Source organism: Cherax quadricarinatus, chromosome 76 (genome assembly GCF_038502225.1).
Source record: "Cherax quadricarinatus isolate ZL_2023a chromosome 76, ASM3850222v1, whole genome shotgun sequence".
In the NCBI taxonomy this organism is placed as follows: domain Eukaryota; kingdom Metazoa; phylum Arthropoda; class Malacostraca; order Decapoda; family Parastacidae; genus Cherax; species Cherax quadricarinatus.
In genome coordinates, this window is record NC_091367.1 from 2,900,640 (window position 1) to 2,919,404 (window position 18,765).

General features: G+C 38.4%; 1 protein-coding gene across 24 annotated transcripts in view; it reads left to right on the forward strand.

Annotated features, from left to right (window-relative positions):
• Window positions 1-6,392: 6,392 nt before the first annotated feature.
• Window positions 6,393-18,765, forward strand: part of LOC128703620 (calpain clp-1) — a 248,795-nt gene continuing 236,422 nt past the window's right edge. For 16 of the 24 annotated variants that reach the window (XM_070101141.1, XM_070101152.1, XM_070101150.1 and 13 more), the window contains exon 1: window positions 18,095-18,198. The gene's annotated coding sequence lies outside the window, so the exon portion shown is untranslated. Of the gene's footprint in view, window positions 6,415-9,316; window positions 9,377-9,416; window positions 9,442-13,171; window positions 13,194-18,093; window positions 18,199-18,242; window positions 18,266-18,765 lie in introns of those variants that run through there. The other 8 variants (XM_070101142.1, XM_070101159.1, XM_070101147.1 and 5 more) reach the window with 7 other exon arrangements.

Consider the following 18,765-nt stretch of genomic DNA (forward strand, 5'->3'; position numbering starts at 1 on the left):
TAGTACCGAACTTGCACACGAAAATCACTCATTACGAAAGCAAAAGACTTGGCAGACGATGCACCATCCCCCCAATGAAAAGCAGGGGTGTCACTAGCACGTTAAGAGACCATACAATAAGTGTCAGGGGCCCGAGACTGTTCAACTGCCTCCCAGCACACATAAGGGGGATTACCAACAGACCCCTGGCAGTCTTCAAGCTGGCACTGGACAAGCACCTAAAGTCAGTTCCGGATCAGCCGGGCTGTGGCTCGTATGTTGGTTTGCGTGCAGCCAGCAGCAACAGCCTGGTTGATCAGGCTCTGATCCACCAGGAGGCCTGGTCTCAGACCGGGCCGCGGGGGCGTTGACCCCCGGAACTCTCTCCAGGTAAACTCCAGGTACATAATGGGTCCAGGGACTGGACCCCCAAGTTATGATAGCTGAACTAGTTACAAAGGTAATGAACTCCAGGTAGATCTGGTCACAATCATGGCAAGTTACAAAGGTAATGAATCAGCCTCACTCCTATACATGGTTACAGTCATGAACAAATTACAAAGTAATGAGCGGAGAGAGAAGATAAAGTAAGGGTGGTAGAGCGGTGACGACGTTGGAGGTTAACTCTACGTGCTCACTGGTAAATAGAACAGTCCTTAAACTATACTAGATAACAGCCCAGGTTGTAATTTTCTCCCTTAAAGACATACATGCCTTTTGCCAATTTCATCAGTAGTGTCATGCATTTCAAAACAAATCTGAGACGTACTTACTGAGTCTGTATAACTGTGGACTGCCAATAACAAGGACACATTGCAACAATACAAACGAGAGCCTAAGAGTTAGTTTAATATGTTTATTATGCACCCCATACCCATCCTGTGGGCGGTAGTCGAAAGATTACAGAGGTACATAATTGGTCCAGGGACTGGACTCCAAAGTTTTGATAGCTGAGCAAGTTACAGAGGTAATGAACTCACAATTTACAAAGGTAATGAACTCACAATTTACAAAGGTAATGATCTCACAATTTACAAGCTGTATAGCCCTTGTGGCTTAGTGCTTCTTTTTGATTATAATAATAATAATCACAATTTACAAAGGTAATGAACTCACAATTTACAAAGGTAATGAACTCCAGGTAGGTCTAGTCACAATCATGACAAGTTACAAAGGTATTTACAGATTACAGAGGTACGTAATGGGTCCAGGGACTGGGCCCCCAAAGTTTTGATAGCTGAACTAGGTACACAGGTAATGAACTCACAAGTTACAAAGGTAATGAATCCTGTAAGAATGGTTACTTACGTTTATACATGGCTACAATCATGAACAAATTATAGAGAGCCTAAGATTGTGAGGGCAAGATTCATTGTAACTTGCTGGAGAATGTTCTGAGGGTCAACGCCCCCGCTGCCCGGTCCCAGACCAAGCCTCTCAAATATAAATAGTATTCTCGTGCCTACCATGATGCAGGATAATACCTCAAGATATTAAAATTCAGGCTTGTATTTGATCCAGATCTTTAAATTGATAACGCTCATTTACAGTACCTTTTGATGGAAGGCTCCATATATACCTCGGTTGGCAACTCAGGCGGGAGGGAAAAATAGGCAGCAGGTATGAGTATGCTGAGTCTATCCTCTCAGTTACGTCCCTGCTGGTGTAGTGACAGGAGGAAAGTAGCAGTAACAGACGGTGCTGAGAGCGAGATACATATTCACATGAGTAAGAACAGTGACAGTTGATGCTTGTCACTGGCGTGCAGGACACGAATTGGATTTGACTGGCCTTATTAATACATCAGGTTCGCATTACTTTCAGTGTATTTATGATGTTTTCTTAGTGATACTGTCATTTTCGTATGATATTATGGGGAACCGTTAAATCTATAGATGTTATACAGCGTCAGGGGAATGGGAGGTACTCAGGTTTGATCCAAGGAAGGAAGGACGGATGATAGCTCCAATTCCATGTTCTTGTTCGTGGGGAAGCGTTAAAGTTGTAGGGTCGGACAGCGCCCAGGAGTTAATCAGATTTGATTTAAGGAAGGGGTATGTTGAACCAAGATTATTATTATTATAATCAAGGGAGAAGCGCTAAACCCGGAGGATTATACAGCGCCTGGGGGTGGATGTGCAAGGCATTCAGGCTTAATTCAGGGAACTGGAGCACAGATCCAATTCCCTAAATCAAGAGCCCCTCACCAACATCAAGGAACCTTACTTGAGGGGTGTTGAACCAAGAGCCCTTCGCCAGCATCAAGGCATCTCACCCTTTAAGTTCAGTTCCTCTGATCAAGACCCTTTTGCCAATATCAAGACCGCCTCGAAGGGCCATTTTTTTCTAAACATAAGAATAAAGCCTATTAAATATGTCATGGTCACCAATAAGTCAAATATTACAAAGAAAGCCTCATGGATTTTCCCTGCATCATTGTTATTATGATTTATAGTTTCTTTCACTCATTTGCTAAGATGTTTAATTAGAATTTTTTTCGTAATATTGCCCTCGACTTTCTAATTGATCGCCTAGTAATGGTGTATTTCCTACTTTATTTCCTCTGAGTATATAACGCCCTTGCTAGCTCACCACTGCATGTTAATAAAATAAAACGTTATAATTATAACCTTAATTTTTAAAGGGGTGGACCGGTAAGCCAGCGGAAGGCCTCGGTCAGATGACCAAAAGCTCCAGCTACGGAAAAAAAAATATACCACGGGTGGGGTTAGAACCCGCGATCAGAGAGTCTTAAAACTCCAGACCGCGGGTTCTAACCCCACCCGTGGTATGGTTTCTTTGCAATCGTGTCATTACGATTTCGCGAGTCATACTCCAGCTATGGGTCATCATATGACTTAAGACTCGCGTCAGGAAACAAACTGTTTCCTGACAAACCTTACCTAACCTAACCCCACCACTGTGTCTTCACACAAGACCAGTGATCCAGGATGTTTACACAAGTGGGCTCACCGTGGTCATAATTTAACCCTGATGACATTTTTGGGTTATCCTAGGTAGTGTATACAGGGACTGCATGATAATTTGTGTAACTATATTAAACATAAGAATGGAGGAACACTGCAGAAGGCCTACTGGCCCATACAAAGCAGGTCCTTATCAAAATGACCTCTACCCATGTACATGTACCTAAATAAGCTTATTTACCTGTGTATGGTACTGAGCAAACGATAAAATCTAACCTCGCACAGTTTTAAGTAAATTAAAAGGGAAGCGCTTAACCTGTAGGGAATGAGGTAATCAGGTTTGTTCCGAGGAAGGGGAAAGTAGCAATACCTCCATTGAAGCGCTGATTAGGATTATTTAATTTTGTACAAATTCGAATAACTTTGGACGGGTTTCGCGGTTTGTTATACGTAACGCAAAATAATCAGCATAACAGAACATACAATGAAGAATCCCTGAACAAGGTTCATGTTTACTGTACGTAAACAGGGACTTGTAAACACGCCATCACTATGTTAAACATGGATGGCACTACCAGCTGTACTGGGGATGGGTGGAGGTGCCTTGTAGTGCATAATAGTCTGGCACTGCTCAGTGACAGGGTACATAAGATATGTATCTCTCAAGTATATGTACAGAGGAATTTAATATTTACTGTAAGGATTAAATCAATCATTCTCATTGACTATTTGGGATTGTTTTAATAATTTTCCTGTAATTGGTGTAATAATAATAATAATAATAATAATAATAATAATAATAATAATAATAATAATAATAATAATAATGTGTTTATATAACGTAGTGTTGATGTAACATTTTAGAAAATGTCAAACGACAAAAGAACCAACATTCAGGCGGGAGCCGGGGAATAACTGCGTTGTGTGCTGTTCTAATGAGTGGTATTAATTGAATCGTGACCAATCGTAGCTGATAGGAATAACATCAGCGTAAATTTGGTTCTGGAAAACGAATTAATGTGGAGAGCATCTGGAATAATACTGATGTATACTGTAAATGTCAAATTAATGCGGATAATAATAGAAAAATGAGATGCGGGTTAGCAAGATCAAGAACCTTTACAGCGTGGAAATTAATGTTACTTTCGTCTTCCAGTGAGTTTTAATTCTCACATAATTAGGTAATGTAACTATTTATTGGCCAGTATTAGTTGCTTACTATTAGGGAAGCGTTTGACTGTAAACCCAATAGAATAGTTGGGTAATTACCTTAATTTTTATGAACATTTGTTGTACTTATAAATATTTAATGATAATTTTATACAGTCCACATAATTTGCCAGTGTTACTGGCATATTTTTTTCTAGTAATTATTCAGGAACCATATGTTCCTAATTTAAGGTCCAGACTGAGTGAGTTGGGTAGCTGAGGTGGGCATCGGTGGGTAGATTTGGGACTAGTCCCTCTAGGATTTTCCAAGTGTATATTATTATGTATATTTCTCGCCAGCATTCCAGGGAGTACAAATCAAGTCATGAAAGTTGAATCAGGCCTCATGAGCTAAATGATTATTATTGTTACAATTGGAACTAAGCGCTAACCCCCCCCCCCCTAAGGAAGGTTCCTTGATGCTGGTGAGGGGCTCTTGATCTAGGGAATTGGATCTGTGCTCCACTTCCCAAAATTAAGCCTGAATACCTTCCACATCCCCCCACAGGCGCTGTATAATTCTACGGGTTTAGAGCTTCCCCTTGATTATAATAAAGCGCTAAACCCACCATGGTCATACAGCAAAAGAGTCCTAGAGGCTATTAATCTCCAAAAGGCCCAAAAACTGGAGCTCGACACCTTCAAAAAGTACCGAAACTTTAGCTCAACGCACTCAAGAAATCTATCAACTGTAGTTTAAAAGCCTGAAACATCCCAGGAGCTGTAAATCAAGGAGTTGAAACCTAACCCAATGAAAATATGAGACCAGTGACTTTCTAAACCTAGATTGGATTTGCCCGTAGTTTTCGCTGCCATGTTGGGCTACGTGTAAGCAGGAAGATAAGTTGTCCGGAGATAGGCTAGAGCATAGTATTGTAAAAGAAATAAGCTATTTTAGCTTTAATGTTTTGAATTTTAGGGGGGTTATGATTAGTTTTTTGTTTAGGCTTCATACATAATTTAAAAATTTTAGTGCATTTATACAATAAATTATGAAGGAATACCCCTCAAGGGAGGTTCCTTGACGTTGGTGAGGGGCTCTTGATCTAGGGAATTGGATCTGTGCTCCGGTTCCCTGAATTGAGACTGAATACCTTCCATTCTTCTCCCCCCCCACGAGTGCTGTATAATCCTAGAGTTTAGCACTCCCCCATGATTATAATAATAATAATAATATGAAGGAATTAAACTTGGTTAACCCAAGAAAGTTAAGCAATGCGACGTATTTAAACTGGTGTGCTTAAGTTTCGTTTAAATTTCCATCGTGATACCTTAATTCAAAAATTATGATACACACCTCACCCCTTTTGTTCCAAAGTGGCAAAGTGTCATCCACAAATCCAATTTAAAATCCAGATACAGACAATAGCAGCTGAACCAATTCAACTGCTATTGTTTGTATCTGAATTTTGAATGTATTAAAAGCTGCGGTATGTATCTTGATAAGACAAACAATGAGGATCTCATTAGATAGATTCCACTGATTAGCTTAGTTGTATCGTTCTAGCGTAAATATGTATTGGAAATCGGAAATTTGAGAAATGATAAATTACTGGAGAGAACACGAGCATAACTCTGCTCCTGTAACGACAAACAGTTAATTACAAACACAATTACTAGTGTATAATGATAGCAATCACCTAGTTAGGCGTATGTATTGTTACTACGTCGTTAACATTGCCATTTTACATAGAGAAGTCTCTCAGGGAAAACTGATACTTGATCAGCAGAATGAAAAAATATGATAAATGAATGTTGAATAATGTATCTTCTTAAAAGTATTGAATTAAATAATAAAATCAAACGATTGAAAGTTAAGTGTTGTTAGGTGGCAGGAGAATAGAATATAACAAGGATTGCTTCTTCCAGGACTGAATACATTATAATAACTAAATGGTTATAATTATAACCATGATTTTTAAAGGGGTGGAGAGGTAAGCCAGCGGAAGGCCTCTGTTAGATGACGAAAAGCTCCAGCTGTGGGTCATCATATGACTAAGACCCACGTCAGGAAACACCCTATTTCCTGACTAACCTACCTAACCTAACTTATTCCCTCACCGAGTCAATACTGCATTACGTATGAGCTGTTTCCTCTTACTAATACGTATTGCAGTTTTGTATATCATAGTCGGATGCTGCCGATGTATTGTTCCATCCACACATTTATATAAATAGTCTGTAAACACTCCTAAATAACGCTTGTCTTATTATCTTAATTCTGCCTTGTATTTTTTCTTCAGAGTAAAGAGAGAGTGACCGCCATCACAATGTCAGTGTTCTTCAGTGTGACGCCCACGTGAGTATAACATTAAGGTACAACTTGATCTTAATTAAGGGATAACTAATTAAACATTTATTGACGACCAACAATTTACACTTATGTATACCAGGTAGTGTACCAATTCCATTAACAAGTATAGATATAAATTACTGTCCCTTGTTGAAATATAACTCCTTAGCTATTAATTTTATTAGCGTTAAAAAAATTGTGAAATAAATTTAAAATGGGAAGCGCTAAACCCATAGGGGTCATACAGCGCCTTAGGAATTGAAGGTAAACAGGTTTGATCCAAGGAAGTGTAGGGTAACTGTCACCGTGATGGCACCTTGAAGGGAGATACTGATGAGCACTTATTCCGAGGAACTGGAACTCTCCTTGGTTTATTTATTTCCCAGGCGCTGTATGACCTATATGAGTTTAGCGCTTCTTTATAAATATAATAATAATAGTAATGGTATATTTACATATCTGAGAGCTAGTTGCCGTTATCATTAAAAAAATTTTGGCATTTAACATTATTTTCATTTACTGTCATCATCATGACGAACGACTGACTGCTTCATTATACTGCTCGCTTCTCATATATTAATAAAGTGCTTACTATATATATATTGTGTTTTAGTAACCTGTGCCGCCTTTCAGTAGAATTATTATTATTATTATTATTATTATTATTATTATTATTATTATTATTATTACAAGGTATTCTACATATGCTGCTATGTATGGTAACATATGTAACTGTATTTATGTGTACCTGTACCTGAATAAATTTACTTAACGTAGAGAGAGAAAGAGTAGGGATTCTCTCTCCCTCAAGTATACACCTTACAGTGAATATAAACAACGTATTGAATACCTTGCTTCTGTTGAAGGACTTTCGATCAAGGGAACTGGAGCTGCCCTCCCCTTTGGATCAGATATTGATTATTCTCCATTTCCCAGGATGATGTATGACACGGATTTAGCGCTTCCCCGCGAATTCAATAATAATGAGATTCACCTTGTGAGAAGTGCTCCCACTGGATCGAGATTCTCTATAATCTGTTAATGGAGTCATCGAAGCTCACACCCACAACAGCTTATTAATTTCTAAGTATCTATGTACAAAAATGTATTACCCACAGCACTGAAGAAAAGATACAGGTGCAAAACAAGCTTATCATGACAGTTTCACTCTTTGTGTAAAACTATGATAATCATGATAATTGTATAGAAACTTGATAAGTTCTGCATAGAACGAAGCGTTGTCTGAATAAAACCTTGCTCTGCACTTGTGTATTATGATTTTTAGGTGTCTACTGCTAGCTGAATAGGAGAAGAGGTGTAAGGTGACTTTCCCCAATCGTGTAGCTGCGCCTGGGAATTGAACCTACAAACTTTCGGATGTGAGCTGAACGCTCTACTACAGAAGAAACTTGCAGCAGCAGTGGCTCTAATCTTGATACTCATCAGTATGTGATGATGTGTACCTTTATAAGGTTCCAAATTCTCTTTGGTAGATGTCTTCATTCTTGTCTAAATGCTATTAAGTGGACGGTATACAGGTGGTTACAGTTAAGACGATTATCTTATGGGTGATCACACAGGAAGCTTGGCTCTTGGCTATGGTACAATATATTTCGCTGACTATCCGATGCAACGGCGGCCGTAAAAGTAGCGGCTGACATCCTTCCCAGGTCGAGAATTCTTGTTGCACCGGCCGGCGACTGTAAGTTAATTTGGGTACAGATATATATAAATACATTATTATTTTTATTATTATCAAGGGGGAAGCGCTGAACCCATAGGATTATACAGCGCCTATGGAGTGATGTGGAAGGTATTCAGGCTTAATTCAGGGAACTGGAGCACAGATCCAATTCCCTAGATCAAGATCCCCTCACCAGCATCAAGGAACTTTCCTTAAGGGGTCATAAATACGGTTACATAAATTATCATACATAGCAACGTATGTGTAGATTACCTAGGATAACCCAAAAAAGTCAAAGTGACTTATTTCCATAACTTGTCGTTAAGTTAGTCTAGTTAAGGAGAACTACCAATAGATCCCTGGTTGTCTTCAAGAAGGACCTGGACAGATACCTAAAGTCAGTGCGGGAGCAGCCGGGCTGTGTTTCGTACGTTGGACTACGTCCGGCCAGCACTAACAGCCGCGGGGGCGTTGATCCCCGGAATAGCCTCCAGGTAACCAAACTACCTACCTCCAGGTAGGTAGATGGGTTACGGTGTGTTATTTTCAGCATGCCGTGACCATCTCTCCGGCCATTGTTACCATTGCATTATCATTTCTCTCTCTCTCTCTCTCTCTCTCTCTCTCTCTCTCTCTCTCTCTCTCTCTCTCTCTCTCTCTCTCTCTCTCTCTCTCTCTCTCTCTCTCTCTCTCTCTCTCTCTCTCTCTCTCTCTCTCTCTGTCTATTTATCTATTACAATAACCTACCCATATCAACATCAGCTCAGTGATGTCATACATGTAAACAGAGGAGCATGTATTTTCTTTCCACCAATCACGAGAAAGGAATATGACGTCACGGTTTAAAGTTTGCCACTCAGAATACAAGTTGAGTATCTTCTCCAAACTAATATATATTAAGTTCTGCAATATTACTAACAATTTGCACATAAGCAACATAAATGTATGTTTCACAATTCAGCATGAACTTCAGAGGTACTAAACGGATGCATATAATAGAAATCTGGTGATGAAGCCATGTGGTTGGTCGCTTTTCTCTGAAATGAGTTGCCAAGATTCATTACAGAGAACAATATAGTGTTTTCACATGAAATAAAAATGCAATGGCATATTTAATGCAGAATGAAATAATGTAAGCACAGTATACTTTCTGTTTACTAACCCACTACGGAGAGCGGTTTATAGATAAATTAAAAGATATTGAGCACTCGACAGTTGAGTGAGGATGAAGGGAGTGTGGGATCGCGCAAGGTGGTAGTGTTCTCCCAGTGCTTGTGGAGAGTGGTATAGTTTATATTACTGAAACTTTGCAACAGAAACACGATTTTTTTTTCTTCGTTTACTATTAAGTGAATTTGCGTCGGTTGTGTTTTAAACATGGCAAAGAAACTTTTTTATAACCTGTGATGCGAAACTTCATAGAATGATTACCATTTCGTTGAATGTTGAGATAAATTTAACAGCATTTTCATCAAGTTTTGTGATTATCATCATATTTGGGAATGCAAGCTACGGATGATGACTTGTAAATCAACTCTGAATTATATTGGCGCGTGAGATTATTACTAATGACTAGCAATGAGTAAATGCAATGACTAGAAGTGTGGAAATTAAGGCTTCGATGTTGATATTTCTGTTATTACCTACTTCTACCTTGTTGGAAACTGAAGACAGGCAAAAGACATGGAGTGTAGCTGCTTATGTATCAGCGTGGAACGACCTATATATACCTTAGCACAGATAACACCAGTAACATGTCTAGTGTATATATTATTTTGAGGTAATAATAGTGTTTGCTACCTCCTTCAATTTGAAGGAGGTAGCAAACACTATTAGATGCAAGTTAAAGACTTTCAAGGAGTAACCGTGCTCAGTTCTGAATACCTTCAAGGATAGTGTCTTGATGCTGGGGAAGGACAGTTGGTCCAAGGAATTGGAGATACCTTTCCCTTGGAAATGAACCTCAGTAAACATCGCAACTCGTGTAGTCATCGGGGTTTAATGCTTCTTCATGAATATAATAACAAACTTGTAGTCTGTAATTAATCATTGTGGGAGAAAAGTTACGCCATAAAATCCACTTGCGTTATATAACTTAATCCTACTTCTCTCTCATCATTAATATACTTATTATTAATTAATACTGATGAAAAATATTATTTTTTTGTGAAATTCCGACTAATTTTGAGTTAATAGAAAAAACTAATGTAGATTCCTTTTTTTCTGCAGTGGGTTCATTCTGAGTGAGTCAGGTTTGTAGGTTCATAGTCCTGCTTTGTTCAGTAGTACCCTAATTTAATCCAAGTCATTATATAAAGTATTACATACATATATACATGCATGCGTACACATAGATCTATGTATATTGGTAGAGAATCGTGATGAAAAAATCTAGAGGTAGATATTGTTCGAGTGGGAGGGGAAAGGTGTATATATGGCTAAGTATATTGACAACCATTCCCACATAACACCTCAGCTCTCGTGTTAGTCCTTGGGGAAAGGAAGATTAAGGGTGTGAATTTGAGAGGGAAAGTGTGTAAATGAGAGGGAAAGTAAGGGTGTATGTGTGAGGGAGCCGTCTACCCGAGTCGATATCCGGGGTTACCCTTCCTTCGTCCCACACTTCGCTCTCACCAGGTCTCTTGTTTATTCAGGTACAGGTACACAGAAATACAGTTACATAGATTATCATACATAGCGTATGTGTAGATTACCTAGGATAACTTAATGAAGTCAGACTGACTTGTTTCTATTGGGGTCCTTGTGATATGTATTAATTATATTAAAAGTTAAAAATAGCTAAGTACCTTAACTATGAAAAGTATCTAAAATAAAAGGAGATATACTAGGGGTAAGGTAAAATTAGATACTTACGTTGGCGTTGATCCCCGGAATAACCTCCAGGTAGACTCCAGGTATGTTAGATATACAAGAAGTCACTCTCCTCCCTTTCTGTAGCCATATTCATTAGGTACATTTTGGCTCTTGAACCGGTTTACCTCTTACCTCTTGACGACAGCCAGGGGCTTGTTAGTAATTTCCCTTGTACAAAGACTCAGTGGTAATAAGTCACTTTGACTTTTTCTTGGGTTATCCTAGGTAATTTCCACGTATGTTCCTATATATGATAATTGTACTTATGCGTACTTGTACCTAAATAAACTTACACGAAGGGGCGTGTTCAAGTCTTGATTCTTTTTACATTTCAGACTTCCCTGGGCGTACTCATTGCTCCCTTTTTTCATAGGTGGTATTTTGCACCGTCTGCTAACCTCCTTTCTTTCATATGTAGTGATTTTAGTGTGCAAGTTTGGGTCCAATCCCTCCAGAATTTTCCAGGTGTATATTTTTATGAATCTCTCTTACGTTTCAAGTTCAGGTCAGTAATAGTTTGAGAACCATTAATTATTAGTAGTGTGTATCTTGATTAAGCACGGCTCATATACAAACCATTCATTTGTTACACATTGTGACGGTCGTCTTTCTGAATTATCTCGTTAATGTACATAATTTGTTTAACCGAATTGGTGAACCGTAATTTTTATAACGAAATTGATGGACTGCTAACACCAGTGAATAAATGATACATACACATCTTCGAAGATTGGTATTTGATTATTTGTTTTGAAATTCATGAGATGAGGAAAACCTCTCATTGAAAATAAAACAAAAATCTTTGGAGGATGACTTGTGTATTTTGTAGGCCGCCACTGTGGCTCTTACATGTACCTGGTGTGGATCAATAGCAGCCTATCCTTGGCGCCTCAGAATGATCTCGTCTTATGTTAGAACTGCAAGTTTCCACAATCTAGCAGCCATTACGATTTTTTTGGCCATGTAATTGTGGTTGCTTTTACTCTAAAGTTAATAAGGTAAGATTAAAAAATATGATGGATATTTCAGCCAGAAGTTAATTTGGGTTCCTTGTCTGGTGGGACAAATTTAGTTATCCACAACAGGAAGATGTTCAGGTTTATGTTGTATGTATTAGTATCAGTCATTCATAAGATCACTGCATGAATTCCTTTACTCGTAGGTCAAAGGTAGTGTGTGCATGCGTGTTGCACAATTCGTGGTTTGTGTTGTCAGACTTGGAAGTATTGTGTCGTATAGTTATTCACTTGAATTATACCTGAAGTATATTACTTTTCCTTTAAGAGAGGAGGTGCCTTATGCTGGTAAATTCATCTTGATCCTAGGAATTTGAGCTACCCTCCCCAAACTGTGATCGCACCTCGTTACTTCCCATTTCCCAAGTGGTAAACTTTTTTTTTTTATTTGGTATATGACAGTGTATAAGTTTATCCTTATGGAGTGGTTCATTGTTTGATCATACTGCCTTTTTGACAATGGACCTCAGTCCTATCATATTGTAATTTTTCCCTATTATATATTTATTTTTTTTTCACTTTAAAAAGTCATTTGGTGGCTACTGCTAGTCTGTGTCGTTAAAGCGTACAAAATATATGCATTGACAGTACATTGAAATTAGTGATTATTGTGTTACATGCATTAATTTGAATTTAGATATAATTACATGCAAAATTATGTTGCAAATATTAAGAACGTGCAACCAGGTGTTCACATATTTTATTCATAGGAAAGTAAATCATTGTGCTTGGGGAATGAGATGTAATCAAGTTTGATAAGAGGAAAGGGAATATTGTTTTAATTCCCTTAATCAAAAGCCCTTTGCCATCATCAAGGGCCAGATGTTCATAGATCATGTGATAGTCTTGAAGTCCTCTGCTACCTGCAAGGTCATAGACAACACATTTATCATAATATAACACTTTCTCTGCGCACGTTTGTTTAAGATACCCCTAAGGTAATTTGCTTCTTTGTTAAAATTCATTTTCTATATCAAGTTTATATATTTTTTTTACTGCAAGAACCTGGAAGCATCGAAGATCTTTGAGTTAAGACGTCTTGGAAGTCATAGTTAGGACGGAGACGCGCCCACATCACGCATGCCTAGCGTTTGTGCCTGCAGGATTTGCCGTCATTTATGATTTCTTGCAGGGTGCCTGGAGCTAGGTGATCTGGCTCATTATTGTGAATCTGGTGTGTGACAATCGTGGTGGTGGTGTGCAAGGAACAGGTGATGTGTAGGTTACAATAGAATGGAGGGTTTGTGTAGTGTAGGGTAATGAATAACGTCACTCTTCGAGATTTTAACATTTTAGTATTTACCTGTGACCGATTTCATATCTAGCAAGTCTGTTTAAGGTTAGAATTACATAACAGTGTGCCCATCTAAACAATTGTTGCATCTGAAATGCCAGCGTAGCCAACCTTCACGAATTTTATGGTGTATATTTTTTTAGTGATTAAATGGTATCTATAGCACGTGCTTGGATATAATATAACCATAGCATGTGCTTGGATATGAAATGTAGTCTAGCTACTGAGCATATTAAGTTTCTGTAGGGTAGGTGTAACAATTTATTTTTTCAGCGTTACGTGGAAATAGGCTATGCTTAAGCGAATTGCGTTTGGAGTCAAATGGTTAGCATTCTGAAAAAAGAATCTTGTAAAATAGAGTATTTTGCCGAACATTGTGCAATTAAACATTGTAATATATTTTAATTAAAAAACAGTGAAAGACGTGACTACCAGGATTGTTATAGGGACTGTCTCGCCTCTCCTGCTGAGTCCTTAGTTTTTCCTTAGGTCTAAGGTCAAGTGCCTTCACTGGGTGAATAAGGCTGCAATTCACCTGTACAGTAACATCAAAAATACTTAATTCTCTAAAATGGGGGTTTAAAAAAACTTTGTACACAGATATCTCGGGTATATCAAACTTGTATAAGGTCCATGTGTGAGGTACATCTCTTCTGTACATTTGACATCTATTTTTTAATTTCTTTGATTATTCATTGAGAATGTGCTATTGCTGAGTAAATGGAGATAAATGGGGCTAAGTCGACAAATGGTGGAAAAGACAGTTACAGAGAGGAACTTTATTGAAACGTTTCACTTCTTCAGAAGATTTAAGAATAAGACAACTGTCCAAAATTGAAACGTCTCTATAAACATCCTCATTGCAATTACGTCTTCTCCACCATCTATTGTTCACTTATCTTCCTTATGAAAATATTGCTCATCTTCAGGAAGTAGGAATTTTTAAGACCAATTTATTTCATAGAGAATATCTACAAATAAAATGCCTAGCAAGTGATTTTGTATATATGAAGTAGAGAACAACAGCGAAGAACAAAACTGTTAAGTAAATAGGCGATTCGGTTGATGCGCGCACCTGCTTCCACTTAATCTATTCTCTCTTCAAGGGGAGTGTCAGATACTAGTAAAAGTCTCTTGATCCACAGAACTGGAACTAATGTTCCCTTCCTCATATCGAGCCAGATAACCACCCATTGCCAGTTGGTTTAACCTTCAGGGTATACCTTTGACGAGTTCCGAGAGTTTGTCTACTCCCGAATCCCGGTCATAGGCCAGGCTCGTCTGGTGCTTGCCTGGCCAACCAGGCTGTTACTGCTGATAGCCCGCTGACCCACATATCCATCAGTCTGGTTGATCTGACACCTGATAAAGATACTTGTCCAATTTCCTCTTGAAGACGGTGAGACTGGAGCAACCTTCTTCCATGAACCTTGCCTTCCTCGAATTCCTCAGGTCTGTACGAACTACCGGTCTAACGCTTCCCAATGACCCTACGGGTCTATCGTTTCACTATAATAATATCTCCCCTAATTTTTTCTTGTTATAGCCACACCTGAATAATGTAGCTTGTTTGCAGATTGTTATTTATGTAGATTGAGGTCGAATTCTATATCGACACCCGTGAGCTTAAATTATTGAACCTGGTACCAGCAGATATCAGAAATACTGATGGGACAAGTGTAGTATTCAAGAGGAAGCTCGATCACAACCTTCGCCAGGCTGTGATCGACTGGGCCAGCGGGCCGCCGATAGCAGCTAGCAACAGCCTGGTTAACTAGGTAAGCAACAGAAAAGCCTGGATCCAGGCCAGACTGTGGGTACCATGAAGACTTGCAACAGGCCACAGGTATATATTACCTAAAGCTAGGTAATATACCCCTTGTGGCTTAGCGCTTCTTTTTGATAATAATAATAATAGGTAATATACCAGTTACTTTTATAAAAATCACATAGTCAAAAATACCTTATCGAAGAGCATATTTCTATAATAGCGAAGGATAAAACAAGGAACCACGGAGAATGCAGAGTTAAATCTGTATGTTGGTTAACCAGCGTTCTGATTGAGTATCCACACATTGATGAATTAATGTTCTGATTAGTATCTAAACAATGGTAAATAATTTAATATCGATACATTAATAAACTAACGTTCTAATTTAGCATTCATACATTTGATAAACTAACGTTATAGTTCGGTATCGATACACTAAAACACTGAAATTCTCGTGAAGGTTTTAATTTAGCATGGATACAGTGGTAAATAAACATCCTCATATAATAATATTCTAATTTAGTATCAATGGCGCTCGTTAAGCGTCTTAAATTAGAGAACATCTTCAAAGCTTATTTTAGTGCTGTCATTTTTTTTTCTCGTATTTGTCAAATTCCTAATTCTTCCTGTTTTTCAAAAATCCCCTCTTCATTTTAAGCTAGGCTAAATTAATTTAAATACAGTTATGCAGAATTCAGATTACATAAGCCTATAAAACTGTATATGAACCATTAATAGGTGGCTGAGAAAAACATGGCTCAAATCTGGAAGTTGATCACTGGTGGTACGAGAATGGGCTGTAGGAGGACGTTTGAGATTAATGTAACCACATCTAGATACTGTGTTTGAACCATGTTAGTTTTAGAAAGGGGAATGATGCATTAGGAAGGGTCCACAATTTTGGCAATTCTGCTTTCCCCGTAACCAGCTTCATTTTTTTTTCTGTTCTTGCAGTCCAGTTCTTATGTAGCCATCACACCCCGACTGATCCTTATCATCCACTTTTCTATAAGCGAGAACGAACTTAATATATAATGAATGTACATTAGGTCAGATAAGATTCGTCGGGAAACATGGCATACATGTCTCCAGACGTGGGTTATGTAATATTATGATAACCCGCCACTCGAGGAAATTTTGTTCGTCTGGCCGTGACTTTTCTCTGACTGGTCTACCTCTTTAAAAATTAGAGAAAACATTATTTAAGGTTATATAATTTATTGATGTATGTATAAAAGTGTTATACGGTATGCAATTAATAGTATATGTATGTATTAAAAGTATACTATTTATAGTAATATATTAAAAGTATATTTAATAAACCTATGCTGATAATGTCGGTGAAATACTGTATTGTTTGTTTTAATGGCTGAGTTCCTTAGGTTTGAGGTGATGTTGCATTCGGATTTAGTGCTTTCTTCAGATTATAGTAGTTGTAGCAGTAGTGATAATGGAGATGTCTGAATTTGAAGGCGAGTCGGGAAAGACAGCTATGATGAATGTTTCCTTCTTTGGATCAGCTTGCCGTGGTTGTAGTGTTGAATAACGTATAGAAACACTAGGTTTTGTAACCACAAGATGCATTGAGACGGGAAAACTTGACATTTAAGACATGGCAATTTTGTAACCTAGTAAATGAGGCCAGTCAGTCACAGTTGATGGACTGAACTACAAGATGGCATGTCTGACAGCTTGAGCGAAAATGAAGATTGTTCACTTGTAAAATGTAAGATCTTAGCTCCCACTAATTTGTGTAGATTTGGATGTCAGTGGTCGTCTTTACAAGTTATTCCTTGATTTCATTATAAGAAGAGCAGGGTTCGCCCTTCTCTGGGTGTAAGTACATACGTACACGCTGAGTACGCGCGTACTCTCTTGTTTGTATGGGTCAGGTCTCACCTTCTGACCGATTCTTTGTAAGCTGCTCGGTATTAATGACTTCTGACCTTTTGGACCTTACCATACCTTCTTTTGAAACTCTGTATTTCATTTGCATTTTCCATTTCTACTCACAACTTCAAATTTACTATCACCCTGAGACTAAATAAGTACTTCCTAACATGCCTATGGCACATCTGTCTTTCTCTGGTTGGGTGCGAGAAGGCCTGGCATGAGCCAGATCTTCCATAATTTTCTTATTTTTATGACAGTACTCGTGATGTACGTGTTGGAAAACAGCACGGAAGCAGCAGGTGGAGGTGAATGTGTTTATTTCGTTTCACTGCCTAAAATAATAAATTTGCTGAAAAAAAGTGTTCGTGTTTATATGAATTTGTATGAATAGATTCCACAGTGAAAATGTTGACAGGAAAAACACCTCAGGGCTTTCGTGCGTTTACACACATCTTCCTGTGAACTAAAAAAAATATTCAAGAGTGTAGTAAGTTGTACGTGTATACATATGTGCATGTATATACATTGATGTAATACGCTAGTGGGCGTGGTAGTTCAGCTGAAGGTGTGGTGCTGCTGGAATTGGGTGGGTGGGGCCTTAACATCAATATTCTTGTTTACCCCTAGTGACGAATGTCCGTCTGCCAAGTCTTTACACTTCGTATATTATAACTTATTATATGTAAATTTATACTGCCTATACGAGTCTACAAATATTTAGCCATGCTTTAAAATATTGAACGCCTTGAATATACATTTTCTAGCTAACCTTAATATAATAGTTTTGAAGAAAAATGTTAATGATGTTTTTACGGTCGTCTTTTGTGACTGGTGTAAAAATGGGTTTGGAGTTTAGTGCTTTAAGATAGCAGAATGTCGTGCAAGGAGTAATTAGTCTGGGGTGAAGTTATCTTGAGAGATATCTACACTGCGCGGCACATCGTGACGCGCCCGACGTGGCAGCAGCAGTTTTGCCAGACGAGGATTATAATGAAAAAGCTTCTTTCGGTAAGCTTCTCATATTACAGGTACATTTTGACTCAAATAGATTGGTGTATTAGTTTTTATCAAACTCAGTTTTGAGATGCATAATTTTACTAATGTTTGAGATGAGAGAATGCACGTTGTTTAGCATGTGCAACAGCAATGTGTTGGTATTACTGTGACGTCATCGCCCAGTCGAACCGGCCACCTCAGCTGAGTTGGTCGTGTAGAAGAAACTAGTGCGTGCCTTACACATATATGCATTTTAAATACAGTAAATAACATTAGATAATTAACAGTAATGGAAAAGTGGCATTCATTAACAGGAAAACTAATTACTGGTGCGAATCCGGCATGACAAGTGTGTTTTGCGCAGTAAAAGCAGGTTCCAGACAGATATACTGGAACTTCCTGGACTGAGTGGATCAGACTCGTCCATCATTCCAGGGGTAACCCGCTTATTTTGACGCTCAAGTTGACACATTGCTTTGTCGACCTCATCGCACTTGAACCCTATTTTTCTTACGTAAAGGTTTTTAATGACATTACAACAGCGAAGAAAGAATATTGTAATGCATGTCAAAATATAGTTCAATTGACCAGAGAACTGTTGCTAGCTTATGGTTTAAAGAAGAGGAAACTAGTGTGTGTGTGTGTAGGAGGAATACGGTGTTGAAGCCAGTGTGTGCTTAGCAACCTCTCCCACTTAGCTATATCCACACTGACTTTTCTTCCTCAGGGAACAGTGTTTATTTAGTGTAGATAAGCTTTTGTGCCTTGTATGCCAAGGCTTGTGTGAGAGATTACTAGTTAAGAGGAACAAGAGATATGCTCGTGATGC